Genomic DNA, 23793 nt, shown 5'->3' with positions numbered 1-23793 from the left:
TTCTCTGGTTCCATCTTTTGTTCTGTCAACTGGAAGATAAAATAAAAATAATATAAATTTGCACAGAGAAGCCACAGGACAACACAGGATGTGGATTGCAGTGAACAAAATTCACCACCCATTTGGTGCTCTGTAGTTTTCTATCAACAGAGAAGTGCATATATTTCTGTAAAGACAAACAAGCAGAGAGTAATCGAGCATCTGGAGATGGGTAGTGTGTGTTATAAAGGGAGCTAAAGAATAATAGATGGAAGTTTCTTGTTAGAACAAAAAGAATGCATGCCCCTAGGCTTCAATAAGGAACAAGAAATCCCAATTCCCATTGTCCTCAAGTAACCACTGCAGCCATCTCTGTAGACAGCATCTTTGTGGCATTAATATCATGCTGCTATTCAGGTATTTCCTTTCCTAACTACCTGGACCAAACCTCTTAGTCGTAGGTTTGGTTACCTGCCCTTTCCTCTATAGGTCACCCACAAAAAAAATGAAGCCTGCTAAAATGAGATAATTGATGTAAAGCCTCCAAGAAACACTTAGCTGGCATAATTCAGTTACTTCAGCATTGCACCGAGAGAATTTCGTTAATAAAAGACAAAGTTGCCTTCACAGCATGGAAAAAAACTTCCATATCTTATTTCAGCTTATAAATGATTCATAATTTGAGAGGAAAAAATACCCCATATGCAGGAAGATCAAGCAAAAAAAAAGACTAACTCTTGAATAAGATTCCTTTAAAGTTAGGGTACCATTACTTCAGTAAACAGTTTTGTAGAAATCTGGAAGCAGTTTTTTTTGTCACAGAAAATGTATTATGAAAAAGGTCCTTTCAGGCTGGGAAGGGAGTGCTGGATTACAAGCCATGTTATGCAAGCTTGCTGCTCCAGAAGCCAAAACCCTGCCCCATCAATTGCATAACCAGCTCCAAGGGAGAGCTGGGCCCTGTTTCTTTATGAAGGAGCCCCAATGAAAATACAGCAAACTACCAGCCTTCCCTGGGCAGTAAACAAGGCATTTACTGTCACTTGGTATTTACTGGAGCCCATCATGTGCTATTTGATTTTTCCCCCCATCTCATTTCACAGTGAAAATAAAGAAACAACTTGGGAAGAAAAAGTGACACTAGGCAGACTGTCTCCTGTTGACACCATTCTGATCTGGGAATCATATTGCCCCTTTGAAATGCTGAAAAAGCCTGTAGGCTCCTGGTACAGTTCTGAAAGGAAGTGGGAGAGGCAAAAGCAAAACAGGATGCTGTGCAGTGCAATACAGGGAAGAAAGCCAGTATTTAAATTCATCAAGTGCAGGACAAGACCTACTAATCTTATCCTAACAACTGAAGCTAATACAAAAACCACAGAACTGATCTATTTAAACATTAAAAAATAATTATGCTTCACTAGACATCAAGAGACATCTTGACAGTCCAGTTATCGTACTTTTACTATATTGTTCTTTCTGTAGCTCTCAGTCTTGCTACAGGTCACACCAAACTGTTGTATAGGTGAACACATGTGAAAGGTTACAGAGAAACATAGCTGAAAATAACAGGGTAACTCATTTTTCATGAATGCCTGCTCTGAATCTTGATCAGTATTACCATTGTTTTTTCTTCCATTGTTACTATTGCACTACTAAAACCTTCTGCACGCATGTTGCTCTTGCTTTTACTGTTCTCTGTGAACTAATTTAATGCTCAGGATGCTGCACTGTTGTTTTTACAGCAAAAAGAGAAGAGGAAGTTACAAAATCCATCTGAGCCTTGAGAATCTATTGGGCAAGCTTGGTCAAGGGATTACACTTCACTTTCTATAACCAACAGTGCATGACTGGTAAAATGTACTGTAATTTATAAGCACATCTCTATTCCCTAGCCTCACCCTCAACCCCCTCCTTATTTCTTCTCTCATCCTTCTGGTCACGTTCAGCTTGGAAAGGATGACTAAGAGATTTCAGTCAATCACCATGCTGAAATTAAGAATACAGAGCATTGAGACAGATTGGTAAAGGTTGATTAGGTTTCTTGTGCAGCATTGTTTTAATCTTGATTTAAAGGCAGATTTTTCTTTGTGGCTAGTATGACATTTTTCTAACTTCCACATTTGAGATTTTTTCTTTTAACAACATTCAGATGTACACAGATTTCCCCACAGCAGCAGTTTACAAACAGTGTATCCTGGAAAACTTTCATGCTATTTGTGTTATTCATACAATACATACAATAGTTTTGTCAATCTTTTCCTTCAGAGCATTCAGTGGAACTGAACAAACTGTAAAAACTTGAACTGATTTTTCTTGAAATTAAGAAAGACTGAAATACAGCAAAAATACCTACAACTGAAGAAAGCAGCTGCACAGTCACCTAAAAGGAATACGTCCTCAATTTTTACACTGTTGCACGTCTCATTTGACTAAAAAAGGTGCCACCCTTGGTTTCAGCTGAGACAATGTTAATAGCACAAAAAATATCTAGCTTAATATTTCTGAAGACTCTATATGCAAGCAACTGTAAAAAGCAAAACAATATTTCTATTCATTTTATAGAACCCAGCCATTAAAGAATTGTGCATTAATAGGAAGGACTCAAAAGACCTTTTGAGTTTTTAGTTAATAGTCCTTAGATGTGATTCATAACATTAAAGCTGATCAAATTCAGAGTCAGGACAAACCTTTCTCTCTTCCTTATATCAGTCTGCACAACAGAAGGTATTGAGCAACACATCCTAGATACCTTCATTACCCTGGCTCAGCATGGCCGTGATTACAAACAGCTAGATAACCAAACACAAAGACAGAAATTACAGTAAGAGATACATGGACAGGAGTATTATTCTACATGATACACAAGGCATGAGCTTGGTACAAAAACTATCAAATGTCATTAACAAGCATCTACATCCAAACCATCTCTGAGTACATAACATTTTTTCTTTTCACTATCAGTTTTCCTTTGAGTCTGATGATGTTGCAGGGGGCATATAAGTGATTTCATCTGCTTTGATCCTTTAATAAAAGGATTGGTTTATTTCTATTTCTTCCCGATTGCTTGGATATCCAGTGGCTTTGCTTTTAGGTTTCAACATTCCCCTAGAAGAACGTTTCTGTAGCATGCTGAAAATCACTTTAAGCACTGGTGCAATTAAATAAAGCATGATCGATTGAACACAGCTTAGCCAACGAAGGCCACTTCAGTGATTACCACAGCTCTCACATTGTTTTTAAATTAGTCACCGTGTTTGAGCCTATGCCAAAAAACACACACTTATAGCTAAGCATCCACTAAAACTTTGGTCAGTAAATTAGTTAAGTTGCACAATCCCTTTTAACTCTGTCAAGACAAATAAAAATTACCACGATGACATGTAGGCAGTAAGTGACCAAAGTAAAAATATGTTCATTGTATATACATCTGAACTGTTTTCAGTTAATGGAAAACTTTTGACAGAAGGGTATACAGTAACTCCAAAAGTACTTATTTTCCTTTGAAATCAATGGAATGGAGTCAGGGCAGTTTTAATAATTCCATTAGGTGTATTATCTGTATTCAGCTACTGAATTACCATTATAATCAAAATTTTCAGGATCTAGAGTAGCCTAGATAAATTTCTTACAATTCACCACGGTAGCCAATGCCAAATATTACACTTGAACATTAGAGTAGCACCTTATGAAGTAAAGCATATTCAAGTGTTTTCATTATGTAATTTTAAACAAGTCAGAGATTATATCATCTCATGACAAATAAATTACTCATGTTTTTGATACAAAGTGTTATATTCTCATAAAACAAAGAGACAGTCAAGGAAAATATGTAGGTCACTCTGAAAGTAATGATTCTTATTTATTTCCATGGAAACGATAGCAGATACAAAGAGCACAATAACACTGTTTGAGAGAGCAAATTCTCAGCTATGAAACTATTTTCAGCATAGTCACCACCATTAGCTGTGCATTTTTGCCAGCGATGAACAAGAATCTGCATGCTGCATTCGTAACAGTCTGCACCAGTGGACATGGCCTACTGTCACAGTCACCACTGCTGAAATGCACCATCCACCACCTCACTGTGCTCACATCCACTGTTTGGTTGGTACCCTAGGTACCCTACAATAGGTCACACATGTAGGCAGCCTGCTGGGTCTTGAATATCTCCATAGAAGGAGACTCCACAACTTCTCTGGGCAACCTGTTTCTGTGCTCAATCATCCTTACTGTAAAGAAGTTCTTCCACATGTTAGTACAGAACTTTCTATGTACAAGTTTTAGGACAAGGAGTAATTGCCTATCGCTACACACCACTGAGAAGAGCCTGGCCTCATCCATTTGCCTCCCACCTCCCTTTAGATCTTTATAAACATTTATCAGATTTCTGCTCAGTCTTCTCCCCAGACTGAACAGACTCAGGTTACTCAGTCTTTCCTCATATGGGATATGAAAAAAGGTATCATCAGGTTGAGTTGTTTTATTGAAGATATCCAATAAGCACCAAAGTATTTATTTATTCAGTTTAAATATTGGTAATGAAACGTTTCCGTATTTTAAAACATGAAATATTGCATTTCTACCTGATAACTATCTGTGTGCATCTTTGAAAGACAGATTCTCTTCAATTCTGATAAACATACTTAAAGAATGAAGATATTTTGGAAAGCTTGAAGCACAGAGGCCCAAACAGTAACACAGATTAGATGGCTAACAAACTGAAAATTGCTGAGGATGTTGATAGGTGACAGCACAGGAATTTGTACATTAAGATAAGGTTTTCAGTTTCGCTGGTAAAGAAACAGAAACAGAAGTTAAACAAACTGGATTTCACCTTTCCTGCTATTGAGGTTCCATTATTTTTTTTGAAAACCACTTATCATAGGTAGGTGGCAGGAGAATCTCTCATCTAGCTGTTTACTTAAAAGCAGATGGATTTTAGTGGCATGCTCTTCACTAATTCTCTGCTTGCAGCATCTAATCTCTCAGAATGCCAAAATCCAGACCCTAGGACAACCATCTGAATTATTAGATGAAATGTAATTATCAGTTACATATCAGACTATACGATCTAGTTATTTGGCTTAAAACCCTGTGAAAGTACAATATTATTAACTATAAGCCATGCAGACTAAGTACAAATACAGCAGCACAGCAGTAGCTTCTGGAGAAGCAGAAGAGTTGTTCCTTACGTAGCAAACTAGTTTAAAGAGTATTACTTAATCACAACAGAGGGCACATAATGAAGAAACCAAAGTTAAAAATATACAATGCTTGGCTTTTAATTAGACTAATTAAGTTGTTATATCAAGGTAGCATTTTGCCTCAGGATAAGCGTCAAATGTTTTTTGGTAGTACATATGCATATATTCAATAGCAAAACATATTTGAAAGCGACTTGTAACGGATCCAATGGACACATGAATGTTCCATCTTCTCCCTAGTCTTTAAGAATGCCCAGGCAAATTTTCTGAGTTTGGTAGTAAAGAATAAATATATTTACCAAGGCCTAAGAAATAGAACACCAGAGTCTCTGTTATCACATTCAAACACATTTCACCAAGAAGTTACAAGAGAAAACTCTAATAACTAGTTTTGCTGTTCCAAATCCGCAAAATTCAGGCATTTCATGCTTTCAGTGGACTTCTTTATGCTTTGTAACATGATCTACAGAACAGGGCTAGTGTGATTAGGATTATTTTGTTAATACAGTATTTTGCACAGTGAACTGCATGGTGCTGCATGCTATTTCCTATAGAACTCAAACATAGAGAACCACAGCTATCGAAATTTAAGATCTAGTGATATCACCAGGAAAATACGGATACTTTTAAGATGTATTTTCTTTCAATTCCCTTTGTTACCACCAACAGTAGCATTTGCAGGCACACGTTTTAATAAAGCAACTCATTATTAAACTGCCAGACCAGACTTTCAACAGATGGAGTTAATTAACAAATGTAGCATAACAAGCAGGCAAAGAATGTCTCAAAAAGTTTAAAGCAAAGTGGTAATACACGGAATATTGATCAACTCCATACAATTTGGTAATTGTGTTACTATTAAACAGATCTTATTTTCTGCAGACTTACCTTGGTGACTTAACAAGCATGTGACCTGTGAAATTTACAGTCACTATGCTTTTAAAACATAAATAAATACATTGATTTGCTCTTAGTTATCAAGCTAGTTGATGTTGGCAGGATTTTCTGTTGCTGAACAACTGGAACATTTAAACTTAGGCAGGTTTTCTGTGTGTGTGAGATCTCCTAATGTGTGTACATAAAAACACCACATAAAGCTCTGTTTGTCTTTGCTTTGTTTCTGAGCAAAAACCTGCCACACTTCTAAATTTTGCTTCACGAGAAACTTCCTCTTAGAGTTACAGAGGCCATTGCCACAATTACATTCTCAATCACATCCAAGAAGGCAGTTCCACAGACTAAAATTATAATCAGAAGTCTGTTTGATATTTTCAACTTTATTGAAAACTTGGCTTCGAAAATTACAGCTGCAGTTCACTTTGGGTGCCCAAACACAAGTCACTGATGAACTGGAAAGAGAGAGCTTGGTAGAGGACTACCAAAATTGTCAAGGCCTGGAACATCCACCTTGTGAGAAGGATGAAAGCAGGCAAGTGCTACTTAGAGAAATGGTGGCTTTGGGGACATCCCATAATCCTCAGTACCTGCAAGGTATTAAGGAGACTGAGAGACAGTGTAGTGATATATGGTGGGAGAGTGAGAAGAAAAATGAACTGAATCAAGAGAAGTCACAATAGATACAAGGAAATAATTCTCAAGCATGAGGACAGCTAAGCATAAAGCAGTTCGCCTAGTCTCTATTCTTGGAGGTTCTGGATAAGGCCCTGAGCAGTCTCATCTTGTAGCTGATCCTGCTTTCAGTAAGAGGCTGGACAAGATGACCTCCTGAGGTTCCTTCCAACCTGTGCTAATCTGATTATACTGACTTGGTAGGCAAAACTGGGCTCTATTGTGCACCAATTGTTACCCAAATTTAAAGTTAGGAAAAAAAAAAAAATACAGATATGATCTTTCACCATAAATGTGTAAGCCTCACAGAAGCATATTGATAACATAAAGAACATAAGCATCAATAAATCCCAAATAATAAAAAAAGAATAACCTTTCCTTAGGAACAAATAGAGAAAAAGTAGTAAATAGCTTTCAGCCTTGCGACACTGAGAAGATGAACTGCATAGAGATGACACTGCAGTGTTTGTGGAAATAAGAGTTTACATAACAAAATTGTTGTATAAATATATGAGCAATTCTCCCTCTCTCATCCACCTCAGAGGGAAATACTGCAAAGTCCTTTGCAGGCCTGAGGCATAAGCTTGGACCCTTATTTTTCACTTCAATTACACTTAAGTTCTTACAGATACATTTTATGGGCAAATCCTAGTTTGCATACATATAGCTGTAAACTCTGCCAATACAGAAGGACCCCCTTACTGTTTTACTTACTCAGGCATATAAATATTCATGGACATCACACGAGTATCTGAAGTTAAATATTAGCAACTTACTGTAGGCTTAAAAAATATGTATTTTTTTATGCTTAGAACTTCACAAAACAGAGAGCAATTACCAATCTTTGTAGAGATACCTTCAGTCTATAAAGGAAATTTTATTCTTTTGTTGCCTTTTTTTTTTTTTTTTTTTAAATGTAAGACCTTATGTTTGTCATCAAGTAGACAAGTAGAGAGCAATCCTAATGAATTTAAAACGATCTGTGTTTTGGGTTTGTTTTTTTTTTTAAATCTTTGAAGTAAATAACACAAGCAATGTGTGTAAGAGTCAGGCAAGAGGACTTGGACTGAAATCTAACGAACTGAGATTATCACAAGAAATAGTCAAAGGCAGGATGGAAAGAATTGGAAAAAGTTAGAGGGGAGGAGGAACAAAAGATTAAGGTTGTGGGAAATGGGCAGACTAATCTATTTCTAGAACAAAAATATTTACAAATGCAACTCATACTGCTTAAAAAAGAATTACTACAGTACTATAAAAACCGTATACCCAAAATAAAGGAATAAATAATCTCCCTGCATTTGCATCATCGTTGCAGCAAAAGGGCAAGAATCGTCTCTTATCTCATCGGTTCATAGAGAAATTAAGTTTGTAGAGCAGTGGATTCTAATAAGAAGCAAGATATGAAATTGCAGAAAGAAATTAATAGTTCCAGCTTCAAAGTAGGGTTTAAACGATGTTTAATCAAAAGAGCTAAAGACTATACAGTGATAAGCAAAATATGTTATAGTTGAATATTAAATAAGCAGCATTCCTTTATTATTTTTTATTATTTTCAGAGGACTACAGAATGAAAACCTGTCATTAAAGTCAGGGATTTTTAATATAAGAAAATGAATGGAGTTATGGAAATGTAGAATTAGATGCTTTGCTTTGAACAGCCCACAGACAGTTCTAATAATGACAGATTCAGTCAAGCTGTGATAAAATGGGACTTTGATAACACTTTTAAACAGAAACAAAAATCACATAGACCATCTTCTAAGAAGTGTAGAATATCTGCATAATAGCACCAATAAGTTAGTGATTCTTCAATTTGTTGCACTGTTCAGTTCAGTATGAAACGACATATGTGGAAATGTTAAAGTTATCTGATAAGGTCTCTAAAGATAAAATATTTAGAGGAGTTTTGTTACGTTTTTTTCTTATAAACAAGATCAAATAACAAGCGTGATAAGATACAGTGCAAGTTATTCTCCAGCTAACTTTACATCCTGATGCTCTACTTGAACTTAGCAGAGCTTCTGAGTCCACAGTTTGCATTGCTTTTGCATATGCACAGAATTTGGAGCCAGGCTCCATCCCATTGCCTAGAAGCCAGAAGTGCAACCAGCTACTCTTCAGAGGCTTGTGACTTGGCCAAAACACAGTGAATTTCCACCGAGACAGTGGAACACAGTGATTTATAACAAAACAAAAACAAAACAACAATTCATTAACCTCAAAGTCCTTAATTCCTGGGAGTGTTCCTCCATAACAGCAAAAAATATAAGTAAAAATGTTAACTATTTTGGAAATTCTTGAAAAAGTTTTTTCAGAAGAAAAGAAACTGAGACAGACAAAATACCAAATATCAAAATAAGCATATAGTATTTGGGAAAGCTAAGATGTAACCACAGGATTTTGATTAATAGATGTCAGATAACGTTAGTATTATCTTAATTTTACCATTGATTGTATGAGAAATATTCTGCACGAGCTTACCTATATGAAGACTAGGCATTATACAGCCAGCAAAAGCCAATATATCATAATATCCTAAAACCACTAGCTACTGATTATGACATAACTTTCAAATAGAAGCTATTCATGATGGTTCCCATTTTCTCATAATTTTCTTTAAGGGTATGGGCCAGTATTATTATTTTGGAAACATACAGTACTTACCATACTTTATCTCAAAAAAAGGCTTCATTATGCTGTATGCATTTAGGCCTTGCTCTACAAGCACTAGGTTGCTTACCTTAAGAAATCCTGTTACAGTTCTACAGCATATTATGATCAAACCAAGTAACTCAAGTGGAAGCTACAGACCTTTCTTGCATTCATGGGTCAAAAGGCAGAGGAATATCATGTCTTTGTTCAACACTAAATAATAGATCAATTTCTTCCAAATATCAGCACTGCACCTTAGCAGAAAAATACCATTATTTCTCTTTCCCTTCCTCTCTCTCTTTTGTGGTCTTTTATCCAACCACAAATCCAAATGATTTGTTGAATTCTGAATTTCCCTGTGGGACCTGCCTGTTATTCCCCTTCTCATTATCTCACTAATACCAATGAAGAAAAAATAAGGAGCCAGAATATATTGTGTCTCAAAATAAATTAAAAAAAAAAAAAAAAAAGGAATAAAGCTACTTTACACTGTTTTCCAAGGTGAATTATAAGTGATATGAACATAAAACTGTGATAAGTAATTTTTAAAGTATTTATTAGACATTGTTAATGAAACTCAGAAGGCTATAAGCTTCCTAAACAGCAATTTCACTGTCGTATGGATTGTTTCCAGCGATTATTTTTGCAGCCTAGGTTTTTAGCATCTGAGCTCTCAGACCCATTTAGTTATTGAAAGGGAGACAATAATTTCAGTGAATAGATTACAATGGGAGCTGAGCATCCTGGCTAAATAATGAAACTTCATACTGATTTCTGGGGACATATATACTTCCCCAGCAAACTCCTAAATTTGCCTTGTAGATAAACCAGCTGGAAAGGTTCTACAGCAAGCACTAAGATGTACAGCCTCTCCCAGACCATATGCTCCTTCTAACACCATATGTCCTTTGTGACAGACCCAGATTAACCCAGTTTGTATGAACCCAGAACCCACACATGGCACTTTTGCAGGCCGTTTGAGCAACTCTCTCTTTAAATAAAAAAATACCCGTCTTCCCCCAAACGCTGCTCCTACCTAAAAACAAACAAGTAAAACAACCCTGCCACAAAAGACGACCCCAAAGTAAAACTCATAGCGCATACATTAGTTCTTAAACAAATAAAATGAGGGCACTTCCAAATGAAACTCAAACTGTACTCCAGCTGCAACAGCTATAGAATTTAAAAGGATGTGACCAAATGTCTTTTCTTCTTTAAATAAGCAACCAATTTTGTTTCATGAATGAAAGCAGTGGTACATTCAGTATTCCTTTTGTAGATGCATTGACTCTTGCAGTGTAATTAACTGGTTTGCTGACTTCACACATCCAAGCTTTTCTTCATGGCTGCAATATATTAAGCAATTCACAAGAAATAGAAAATACCATAGAACACTTCTGCAATCAAATATGCCATGACACTGTTAACTATTTTTGTGCAATAGGAACTGTGCTAATATACAGGCAGCTGGTGGAGAAGCTCTTATGGTTAAACAGACTATCATCTCTTTATCGCTGGTTAAGCGCACGGCAATTCCTAAGGAGACAGACACTGGTAAGAAGCTTACCTCCCAGCTGCCAGGATAGGCAGATAAATGGCACTGCCAGTCACACCAAATCACCATGATTGTTACTTCACTTTTATGAAAGCCTTCTGTTGCTTGCTAGCTACTTATTTTAAAACTGCCACAGCTTATTTTTCTAAGAAAGGTAATAATAAAAAGCATAGAGAAGTTTCAAGTAAGCATTTATACTTACTACTGTATTAAACTGCACTCAAAAGAATTCAATGGTAGAGGGTGAACTAAGGGCCTGGAGAGCACCACAGCAAAACCAGAGCCCATGAGGAAGATTGGAAGTTTGTTAAGAGGATCTGTCAGGCCAATAGAGCTCTGATTTCATATTAACCTGAGATCAAAGCATCAACAAGTTTATTAGGCCAGAGGCATCCAGAACAGTTGTATAGAATATTTCCAGTAGGAAGCCTGCCTTCTCCTTTAGAAAAGCACCATCCTGGGCCAGATTTGGACAAAACCAAATACTTTGAAGTATACTGGAACATCTATGAAAACATACCTAAGTCAGCCTGTACAACAAGATCCTGAACCAACTGCCTTTAATGCCTGCAGGGGACAACTATTAGTAGTCCTGGTGTTGAATATCTTAGGACTCTTAAAGAAATGAGCACATAAGAGAATTTAGCACCAAACACATGATGACCCCTCTAAAAATATCTTGGCCTGCACTAACAATTGCAATGAAATCACCATAGCATCCTTCTATGTTTAGAAATCCAGTCTGCTTGTTCCTGCGCAGCTTGCTACAGCACAGCTTACTGCAGGTTTATGCCTCCAGCTCACAGATTCTCCTCTTAGATCCCTTCCTTCTTCACGAAAGCAACTTTAGTAACGATCAGAACTAGAACAACATCTTGAAAGCTCTAACAAGTCCCTGTTTCGTTATTGGGAAATCAGTCCTAATTTTCTCCTCTCTGAGTACAGTGGATCCTGCAATGACATGTAGCCGCATTTGGGGAGGCACTGCTGCTGCTTACTTGGAAGTGCTGCACAGCCAAATAGCTGCAGCTATGCCTTCTTGTGACACATGACATGCAGCTCCAGATGGTGCTAATGGCAACAGACCTAAAGACATTTACCTCCCACTGTAAATCCACATCTGACTTTCCTTTCCTGAGGTAGTAACATTTTGGTGATAACATATGAATGCAAAATACATGCTTTTCAATAAGTGCTGAGGTGTTAAAGCCACATTTTCCAAAGATCCTTAAGCATTGTGGACTTTGAGTAGCGTTTACGTATATATAAATTCCTGAGAATTCTACAAAGCTCCTATCTGCATCCTCTAGACCCCTGGTTACCCTATGAAGTCCCTGACTACCATTCAGAACAAAAGTTAATCTGCTTTAAAATACAAGCTGAAATTCCTGAAGCATCATCCACTACAACTAGATGAATTGCCAGGAAGAAGATATTTATTTATATCTTTATATCAGCCAAAAAGTGATTCTAAGAAGACAGGAAAAAAAAAAAAAAAGCAGAAAAATACTGAATGATAGCTGGATGAATATTATAGCTACTGAATAACAGAAGAGAAAACAATTTAAAAAAATTGTTTTTCTTTTTTTAATTTTAACTACCTGCTAGCTTACATATAAATAACCCATAAACATCTACAGTTTTTTCTTTTTTCTGCTAGTATATTGTTATCTGTCTTGCTATACAAGATGCAGCAATCTGATTAAAGCCAACATGAAAACAAACCTGCATAGATGCAGCAAAATATCACATTAAAAAACTGCCCTTATAAATTATGGGCTGCTCACGTGCTTTTTCATCTTAAGATTTTTATCATTTCTTTTCTCCCTTCTTCAACTCATCAAAACATCATAATACATATATCACATTGCAGTTTTATATCAGAACAATAAATAGACCAATAAAACAACAAGAAGCTGAAAAAGCAGAACAATCTAACGTACTTAATAAAATAGAGGAAAAAACATCCCCAAACGTACATGATTAACAGCCATCAAACTCTCGACGTACCTGCACATCACGCTTCCCATTTCTTTAGGTTCTTAGTTTCAGGATAAAGTTTCCCTGACATCACCCTGTGCTCTGAACTTGCAAACCACCCACCATAGCAAAACCTTAACACAGATGGATCTGCTACTTGAATAATTACTAATCATTCACATATATAATCACCCGTGAGTTAAATTACATTGTCAGTGCATAGCCTTACGAGTCAGGGGTGTGGGCTATCACAGGTGTTTTTAATATAAAGCTGGCAGAGAAAAACATGGTTGAAGGGTGAATGCAGGTACGAATGCCACCTGTTGTACATAGTGCATGGAGCATTTTCTTCCTCATGACTGTTAAGAGATGGTGAAGTCTTTCCTGCTCTCTTTTTTTTTGTCATAGTAGCCTTATCTTTTTGCTACTGTAAGGACTACAAATTACTTCTGATTGATTACTACTGATGACTGTGTGACGATAAGTTCTGATGCTGACATCCAGACACTTTAAAGCCAATAGCTGCATAAACTAAAAGCTGTACTGGATGGTGACAGTGTTTCACTGGGCCAGTTAGAAAAAATGCAGTATGTTGTGAAAGATGAAATGCACTCAGCATGCTTTCTGTTTAAAGTTGGATTGTGTTGGTTTTCTATTCTGCATGACCAGAGGGTATTTTATTATGTAAGCCACGTACATAAGTTCTGCTTTAAATTTCTTTGCTTCGGTTTGCCTCATATTTTTTTCTATTATTATCCATGAGACATGGCAGGTATTAGTATTCATATGTTGGCAAAAACATTTTTTTATACTGAAAATTGTGATGCATTCTAGTTCTAATATTTGATATACGTTATGGCATGGCTCTTTTCTGTTGGTAATCTGCATCGTGTCCCAAAACTGCATAATTTGGTATAAAAGTACTTCACCATGACTTCTTCAACTACGTGATTTCATATCCTATGATGGCAAAGTGGTGCAATGCAATCTCCATAAAATTAACATGGAATTCCAGGTTGCTATAAGCAGCTACCATGCATCCTGTGTGCCCTATCAGAACCTCATCATTCGAGCAGAAGCAAAATGCTACTGCCCATACATTGTACGTCTATTCATGTCTCTCCACGGGAAATTTTTTAACCTCTGGCCTGGGATACAATAATCTCCATTTTAGTATTGGTTTACATAAATCCCAGTTTCTCCTCTGAAATGTGCACAACAGAGAATATGCACTTTTTTTACAATATGTAATGTATCTAATCAATTAGTAGAACAGACAGTTGGCAGAAATATTAACCCAGATCAAATGTTACTAAGTATAAAATGTTAAGCCTGCAAACCCTGTGTTTTACAGTAGGGTAAGATTTAATGCCCAGCTCCTTCTATATTACAGGCTGTACAGAGACACAGTGAGACTGTAGTGTTGTCTGTAGTAGTTTACTAAGTTGTTGAAACTCAGAAACCATTTATTCTGAAATACAAACACTGACTTTTCAAAGATATGGCCAAAATTTTACTTGTGGTCTAGAACTCTCTCCGTATGTACGCTCAGAGTGTTTCAGAGACTTCTGCTGAGTACTGCTTATCAAATTTCTCAGCCTTTGCACACTGATATCTGATCAGACCTTCTGCCCCATGTCTGCATTCTCTAACCACAAGATAGCCTCAAGGTTCTAGAAAATAGACTTTGTTTCCCTCAGGAAGAAAGTGAAATCATCTTCATACTATTTAAAGAAATGTTTACATTTACAGGAATGTTTCTGTATGTTTACAGTATTAGGAAATACTATCGTAACAAAACTTGCAATGTCTACCTGTCATTTTATGGGAGGGAAAGAAAACCTGCATGCAACACTAGTATTTAATCCATAACGACTAGAACTAAATAGCAGTTCTAATAATGAGAAGATATCACTCCTCTGCTTTAGGAGGGGAAGAAATATACCTGTTTCAGTCTTAGCCACTACAGCACCAAATAACCACTGGAAAGTCACCACTTCTTCCCACCAGCAGCTTATGAACAGATGCACCCAATTTAAGGCTGACTCCTATTACATCCTTCTCACTTTGTATTATTGTTAGTGCACTGTGATACAAACAAGAGGCAATCAAGGGCTCATCAGTGATAAGAGAACTAAAGGACTATAATTTTTTTACAGGACCATCACAATCTCATTTAAGATGCTTTATTAATTGTATATAATTGTATATAATTAAATAATATATTAAAATAAATCTTAACCTCCTCTCTAAAATAGCTCCAGAAGCAGGAACTACTTTCACCCCTTACTGGAATAATGTCCATGAAAGGCCCTGAGACTAATCCTGTCACATGGGTTTATATATGAAACATTTTACTCCATCATAATTTTGAAGACTTAAAGTTGCTGCAGTACTAGAAAGCTTGATTTGATTTCCATGTGTAAAGCCTAGCAGTGATGGATGTTATAAAACAAAGGATAGTCAGCTACCTTCTGTATCTTCTCCACCTCATTATTGACAGCAAAGAACTGACTCATGACCTAAAGCAGTTAAAGGCAATATGCCAGCTGTGACAATGGAGGCACCAGCACACGACACTCCTGCAGCAGCAAGGGTAGCTAAAGTGAATCTCCCCAGATTAACACCAGCAGCATTTTAAGCCACTCCAGCAGGTACCACTTATGAATTACAGCTCTAAGTGATTTTTTAGTCAAAATTAATGTATTGAAAATTATCAAACAAAATCGTTTGTGTGCACACTGAATCAGGATAAACTCTACAAGTTTGTTGCATGTCCACACTAGTATTGTCTTAAACCATTTCATTTTCAGTGCTATGTCCTTAATCGTGTACTCAAATGTCAGTTTCTGGCACAACTCTAGAAGGGAAAAAAGTTTAAACATTGTGAAACTGAGTGTTGAATGATGTGTTTCAAACTGAGTTACCAGGCTCTGGAAATTTCTGTTAGGTACTAGCAGCTGCTAGACCTCCCTGCATCTGTGCCAAGAGAATTAAAAAGTTGGCTAAAAAGTTAAAATACAGAAAATTGTGCATCTCTAATGTAAAGAATACTTGAGTAGCTTTATCTGAAACAGAAAACATTATTTTCTTTCCAAGAATTGTCAAGTATTACTGTTTTAAAGTCCCAACACTTCAGAATGTCAAGAATGTCATTATCCATATTCCTGGTGTTCTGCCAGTAGGAGATCTGGCAAAGGACTCTGATGTGCTCTTTTTAATTCAAGGCCCTCTGCTGCAAAGATCTCCCACAGAGAAGTATTTATAAACCACCATGTATCTCCTCCTCCTCTACAAAAATATTGCCAGACCTTCATGCTCTTGCCTTACAGATATTCGTTATTTTCTTCTGCCTTTGCAAGGCACACAAGTGACTGAGGCTCATTTGGACTCAAGGAGCAGTAGTGCTCCTCCAGATTCAAGAATGGTTTCAGTGTCATTTCATCTTGTGAACTTTCTCACTGCTTCTGGATTCTGCTTTGCTTCATACCTGGTTCTGGTAAATGTAGACAGGCTCTGCTCCTCTCCTGTTACTTGTGTCTCTGGGGTATCATGTCTGATTTTTTACACAATCCCTCTCACTCTATTTTTTTTTTTTTCTTCTTTATGCACTGATACCTTAATTTTTGGATAGCAGAGTTTTCCAAACAGAGAATTTCTCATTGCAAAATTGAATTAAGAGTCCTCATAACAAATGCAAATATGTTACTACCAATTTCACCCTCATCTCAAAACTGAACTGTTAGCAAATTAAAAAAAAAAAAATGTACCATCCCTGAGCCAGGAAGCAAAAGGGAATGATAAAACATGACAGTGAGGATGCCAGTAAAGGTGTAAATTGATACAATAAGACAGACAGTGAACTTATGCACTAACAGTGAGTAACTGTGAAAATATTTGTTAAGTCTGTGTATAATTTATAACATTCTATCTTTTCTTTGGAGACGAAGAGTGCAACCTTTGAACTGAAGAATTAACAAGTGGCTCCCTCTACAGATATGAGAATGCTATCGCTACTTACGTTTCCAGAAACTTTTAAATGGCTTTATGACCATCAGAGTCACAGTAAAATTTAAGAATCAAAACATACAGAGTTTGGATTTATCTTCAAAATTTGTTTTAAAGATCAGGGGAGGGGTCTATGCCTACAAGCTTTCCTCTTAAAATTAATAAAGTGAAGACTAAATATTTCAAATAATGCATGTTCATCCAATAGTTAGGCAGCAAAATTAGCTTGCTTTGGGCTTCAACCACAGTGACAGATAAAAAATTAATCAGTCTATTCCAGCAAATCTGATATTATTGGAGAATAGTTTCTATTTTTTTATTAAAAACATAACTTTTTTTTTTGTCTTCAGTGCATTTAAAAAACTTAAACTACTAAAATTCAAGTGAAGACTGAAAAAGGGGAAGCAACGTATTCAAAAAACAGTTTATTGTTCAAAACGTTACCTTTAAATTGCCATTAAAAATTAGATAATGCAACCTTGCAGAATTTAGATATAAATGCAAACAGCAAAACTTGGCTTATTGCACACAGCTCTGAAACTTCAACAGTACAATGGAACACCATTCATAAACAGTTCATACACAGAAAGGTGAAAAATGCTCGTATCTAAAATCCATCTTTTTTTTTTTTTTTATATTCATCATTATTATTTTTGCTTGAGCAATGCAATATTTTATTGTGTCCATAGAATTACTTCCCAAAATAGATGCAGAGAACTGAGCACACAGAAAAAACACTTTGGACGTGGCTAGTTGCACTGCTGCCAGGGCCTTGGGTTCATATTCTTTGATAAAAGGAAGAAATTGAACATCTGAGTTTTGTATCCATACTCCTCCTGATAGCAGAATCCCCTACCATAGTCTCCACAGTTTCACACAGCACAGTAGGTAGTGTTTGGAGGTATTCTTTTAAATATCATTTATTAGAATAACAGGATATGTGCATGAGTTGCAGCGGAGCTACAAGTGTCCTAAAAATCGGAACCACTCCGAACGTAAATCAGAGCCAGATCTAAAAATGGCATTGGATGCAGCTACAGAAATAATCCAGTGAGAAAGGCATTCATAGCAAACACAGTCTGTGAGCTTGTGAAACAGAAGAAAACACTGTCAGAATTAGAAAGACAGTGCATGATTCACTGTTTTTCATGGAACTTTCTCAGGCACTTTCTCTGCTGTTGCAAAGGGCAGTTCAGAAATGCTCTTCCAAAAACCTGACTGCCCTAATATGGCACTGCCAGAAAAAGGAAAAGCAGCACCACCAGCACTGAATGCTAAGACTCACTTGTAGTTTTTCTCACAATGTGAATAAGACCACTTATATTACATAAAGCCTATCTTATAATGTAGAGAACAAACTTCTTTTGATAGCAAACTCTTGAATTTACCACAAAAATCTTGTACTCATACCCATAACCAGAAGTCAAGAGTCTGAAGAGTTTATCCTGAAGATGATGATTCTATAAAATATTAAGGGATGGAAGAGGATAACTTTGCACTGCTCATTCATAGGAAATAGTTCCTGTTACTTGCCATTCAAAACAATGCTTCTAATTGAAATATTTTTTTTAATTAGCGCAAAAAGGAAGAAAAACATGACCATTATCAAAACATTTCCATTTTGGTTCTGTCCTGGGAAGTCATGTGTGTCTCTATGGACTGTAAACTAGGAACAGCCAGTGGAGCTAGAGTGACGCTGAAATGTAGAACTTTTATGTAATTTGATTAAGTACAGCTGTGTGGTTATGTTTCCTTCAGCAGAGGTTGAATAGCACAACGTGTGCTTTAAGAACAGAATTTAGAGAAAGAGATGAAGATTGCAATATACACATATTCTCACATTGGCACCTAAAAATAAAAATGTATGAGGCCAGGATACACGAGTGAAAGAACTGTGCTCAGATGTGAACACAGCTCTAGATGATTTAGGGAGCCTATAGTTAACACCAGTCCAAACATAACAAATAGAGAAGCCATTTCCCTTTAAAACCAAGCACAAAGTCCCCAGACCACATTGGGTTCTGTCTACACTTGAGCAAGTAACTGTGACTTTGAAGTGATTCATCTATTCTTGATTAAGTCCAAACATGAATATTTATTTTGGAATAAGAACATAATACTTAACGTTTTTCAGGCGCAGCTCAATCACTCAGGACAAGAAAAACAAACCCCCAGATCTCAGCTTTCAGTTGTGGCAAAGCAATTTATACCAACAGAGGTCTTTCCGCATGGGGAAGTAAAAATATTGAATCCCATCTCCTTCAACAGATTTCTACACTGTTTACACAGCATTAAATCATAGACATAACAGGAAACACGTTCTGTAAAAAAAAAAAAAAAGGAGAGTTCTGACCCCTCAGGCACCCCTTGCTTTGTGTGTAGGCTGCTCCGCATAGCGGCGTACCTGCAGCTTACCACCTGAATGTAGTACTGACACGATGACACCCTGTTGAGGCTGTCAGTGCAGACAGAATGGTGAGCTGTAAGCTCATTTGGAACTAACACCTATTGCAGTGCTGCCCTGTGCATGGCTGAGGGAGGTGCCTTGTGCTCCGCCATCCCAGCCAGTCTGCTGCCCACACTGCCACACAAGCTCGCAGAACCTTCTGCTAAGCAGGATATCGGCCTTCCTTTCTGCTTCCTCACCTCCTTTTTCCTGTCCTCCTCACAACAGCTCACCTGAAGTGAAACAAGATGGACACCCTTTGAGGCTGCACAGCAACAGGGCTGCCTTGGAGCCAGCAGCAGTGATACCAGAGCCAGCTGAGGAAAAGCCCTTGTGTCAGCACTGCACATCGCCTCCAGACCAGATACCATGATGGGATGAGGAAGAGGGACAGAGCAAGCTGTGGTAAGGCCCTCAGGAGCACGGCATTTGGTGTGAGTTAAGTCAGGTCTTCCTTGTACCACAGTGTCCCTCTTTGACAAGTGAGAATGATTAAACTGAACATCCGCATGAAAATTTTTGGTTGATAAGAAAAAAAAAATATCATCAAATATTCTCTTTGTCAACTCTGTAACGCCTCAGGAATTAACTTTGTTTTCCTTCTTTTCCACCCATTAAAATCTAAGATTTCCTCTCAGATATGAGGAAAAAAAAAAAAGGGAATTACTTCATATATGCTCTCCAAAATGATGACCTTCAGTGTGCTCATTCTCTGCATTAGACACAAGATCATCAATTATTTTCACTTACCATCAACCAATTTTTTTATTTCACAGGAAAAATAATATATGGTCATCTACCCTATACTCAGTGAGTTACCTGCTGCCACAGCAAACCAGTCAGTGGACATACATAATGCCTCAGTGTTAATGTCTGAAGAAAAACTTGGTTTTACTCTGTTCATTTCTATAAGACTTTTCGTAATGATTTTACCTACTCATATTAAGGTTTTCATGATAGGTTTTTTTAATTCATCAAAGAATAGTTTTCCCATCTATCACAATATTTAAAAAAAATTCAGATTTTTCTGTCATCATACAATTCAGCATTAGGAGATATGCTAGAATTTAGCAGTAAATATCATAATCTATTTCACATTTTCAAACTTGTAGAATTTTTCTTCTAGGTTCAGTCAACTCTTTTCCAAGATGATGGGAGAGGTTCCGGGAACACAAAAGGAATTTGGGCCAGTAGGAAAAAAAAAAAACAACAAAAAACCACCCAAATGCTAAATAGGGGACACCAGAAAACACTGTACTAAAGACAGTTAAGGTCCAGCAGGAATGACAAATTCAGATTCACTGTTGGTGCAAGACTTGCTTGCAAAACTACATCACTCACTATACATTCCTTTTACCAGCACAGAAACCAGTAACAAGTGTGAGCTATCTGGGATCTGTAGCATGGCAGAAAGAGTAGACAGCTCCAAGATCATGGAGTCTGCTGGTATCAAACTTGACGCACTCAGAATGCCATGGGTATCTAAACTGCATTGTTTGCTACACAAGGCTCACAGCCTAACTAAATTACAGTTACATGTTATAACACAGTCAACTACTTGAACGTACTCAGGTGGTTGTGATATTTTATTACTTTAGTATGAAGCTGGGTAATTACAGTCATATAACATACCCAGCAATAAGTAATAAAAAGTATTTCATTATTATTAAATGATTGCTGGTAAAATCAGGGCTATTCTATTAAGGCAAAAGTAGTTATACCTACCTGGAATTCTAAATATCTTAGCCTGGAAAACAGGACATTTCTGAGCAGGATCAAAGAAATATTCCTTTCATCTTCCAATTTCAGTGGAAATACCTTAAATTGAAAGCTGTACCATCTCATAAAGTCAATTAATTCCAAGCATCACAAATGTTCTTAGAAAAGGATAATTTTACGTTTGGACTTTACCCTTTTCCTTTGCTCGTTTCATTCGAAGAATTTTATACACTACATAAAAGAGCATCCCAGACAAACTTGCATGCACAGAAAAGCAGTTGTGTTTTTTTGCCATTAAAAAGTCCTAAAAAAAAAAATTTGTTTTGATGAGCTTTTAACGATGGTGGTTCCAACAAAGCTTTCTCAACTGCTCTTCTTCATGCAGTCTAGTTCTGTTGTACACTGAGAGAAGATTTTACGGCTGTTCATACAGCAAGTAAGCTAGTAGGGAATCAGGAAATAGTGAAAACAAAACAGAAAAACAGTGATGATTTTGTTTGAAAATAGACGAGGTGCAATCACGTGTGTTCTTCTGCCACAGACATAACACTGCAAAAGCTCCATCAAGGAAAATTGAGACCATAGTGACAGTGGTCAGAGCTGGCGCCTAAAACTCAAACCTGATGGCAGAACAAAACCTTAAAAAAAACAAAATAAAATAGAAAACAAACTGTGGCCTCACTGGGATTCATTTCACAAGAATGTCAGTTTAGACAGCTTGCTTTAATATCCATAAGTGCCACAGAAATCAGTTAATTTGTCTAGTCTGTACTCCTGGGAAAAAGCAGTTAGCTGACAGGTTTTAGAGCTACTGTTCCCAGCTATGCTTCTTACACCATGCAAAAGTAATCAGCTACTACTCTGCTGAGCACTTGACACTACATTCCTCTTTAATTCTTTTCAAATTGGATGTTTATCTCATAAATGAGCAGCACATTAGAATCTACTGGTATTAACATAACCCTTCAATCCATTGCTAACTAGTGAGTTTACTCTTCCCTGTCTCTCCCTTACCGGATGTAGTCAACATGGTACTTATCTTTGGCTGCCCTGGCAGGGTCATACTCTTATCTTCTTCTTCTTCATTCCTCATGAGAGTTGAGAGTAAAACTGTATTTCTTTACCTGCACTTCCGCTCTACATGATTAATTTCAGTTTTGAGTATACTGCTAAGCAAAGAAGATATAGAGTAGTCTGTATTGGTCTTGGCTCATTTTCCTTATTTAGCTTCAGCTGGGACAGAGTCGCTTTTCTTCACAGTGCCTGGTATGAAGCTGTTTTGGTTTTAGGAGAAAAACAGCATTGATAGCACTGATGTTTCTAATTGTTGCTGAGCAGAGCAGTACAGTCAAGGATGTTTCAGTTTTCTCTGCTTCTCCTGCTGACATCTGGCAGAATGAAGGTTTGAAAAACTGAGGGAGTTGGTGGGTGACCTGCTGCTGCTCAGGGACCAGCTGCTAATCTGTCAGTGGGTGGTAATCACTTGTGTATCACCTGTTATAGATATAATTATTGTAACAATATCATTTTTTCCTCTTCCTTTTAGTTTATTTCAACCCCTGAGTTCTACTTTCATTTTTTTAAATAATTCTCTCCCCATCTCACTTGGAAGGGGGAGAGCATGGAAACAACTGTGTGGTGCCTAGCTACCACACAGGCTAAACCACAACACTTCTAGAAGAGCTGCTTAGAAGCTGATCAAAAGTTTCTCCATCTCACGCTGATGCAATACTAAGCATTATCATATTCAGCATCACTTTCCTCCTCAGTATCCCATCTCTCTTAAGTGGAAATCCTTGACTGATTGCAACTTACTTCCCTACTGCTCATTAAAACACTCTCTCAAATCAGTGATGACAGGCTTTAGAGACCTCTCTAAGCTTTTGTGAGGACAGACCTTGCTGATCACACAGGATTTATTAGTTGAGCATTACTTTTTTTGCAAAGATGTGCTGGTAAGAATAACTTCGCTCACCTGGCCAGACCTATGAATTGAAGGGGAAAAAAAGTCTATTTTGATGCAGAACCACATTCAAGTAATTTCTTCCTTCTCACTTTGTTCCTTTTTTGAGTATGTCAGTAACTGCTCCTAATATATTTTATTTTTGCTCTTGCTTCAGCTCCTATTGAGAGAGCAGCAGGACTCTGCCTTCTGTTTCTGACCTCACAATGCATATGAAGAGGCCATCTGAGACAACTTTGAGAAACTTTCAACACCTATTTCCTTAGTTCATCCACTACATCCGGCTTCTAAAGCAGTGATTTCAAAATCCAGGAAAATCCTACTGGAGAGAAAAATCAATATTCTTACTCTTCAAGGTAAGGCTCAGCATGCCAGAAGTTTAGCATGGGCTCCGTACCTCATGCTTTCAGTCACAAAAAAAAAGCACAAAAGAAAATACATTTAAAGGAAAACATTATGACTTAAGTGTGTACACAGACATACTGTAATCTTCACTTTGCTTCTGCTCAAGTGTGGCCCTACTTGCCAGTTCCTGGAAACTACATTCAACTTTCTTGCTACCTTTCTTTTGGGCCAGATTTCAAGTAGTAGAACAGACTTAAATACAGTGTACTAGCTTTGCACAAGACACAGCACGTAATTCCTACATAAACAACATCATGTTTTGTTAATAGCCTATTGCAGGATTCTTAGCTAAAACAGGTAGGGCAAAGAC

General features: G+C 37.1%; 1 long non-coding RNA gene across 4 annotated transcripts in view; it reads left to right on the top strand.

Moving 5' to 3' along the window:
- LOC116243609 (uncharacterized) overlaps positions 1-23793 on the top strand; it is a 55280-nt gene that overhangs the window by 30098 nt on the left and 1389 nt on the right. For all 4 annotated transcript variants that reach the window (XR_004170020.2, XR_004170021.2, XR_004170019.2 and 1 more), the window contains 2 exons: positions 19625-19801; positions 23236-23434. This is a non-coding gene — a long non-coding RNA (uncharacterized LOC116243609). The remainder of the gene's footprint in view (positions 1-19624; positions 19802-23235; positions 23435-23793) is intronic.

The sequence above is a fragment of the Phasianus colchicus genome, chromosome 13 (assembly GCF_987193195.1).
Source record: "Phasianus colchicus chromosome 13, bPhaCol1.hap1.1, whole genome shotgun sequence".
Classification (NCBI taxonomy): Eukaryota; Metazoa; Chordata; class Aves; order Galliformes; family Phasianidae; genus Phasianus; species Phasianus colchicus.
Note: the sequence above shows the minus strand (reverse complement) of the source record. Positions and strands in the feature narration are given on the sequence as shown.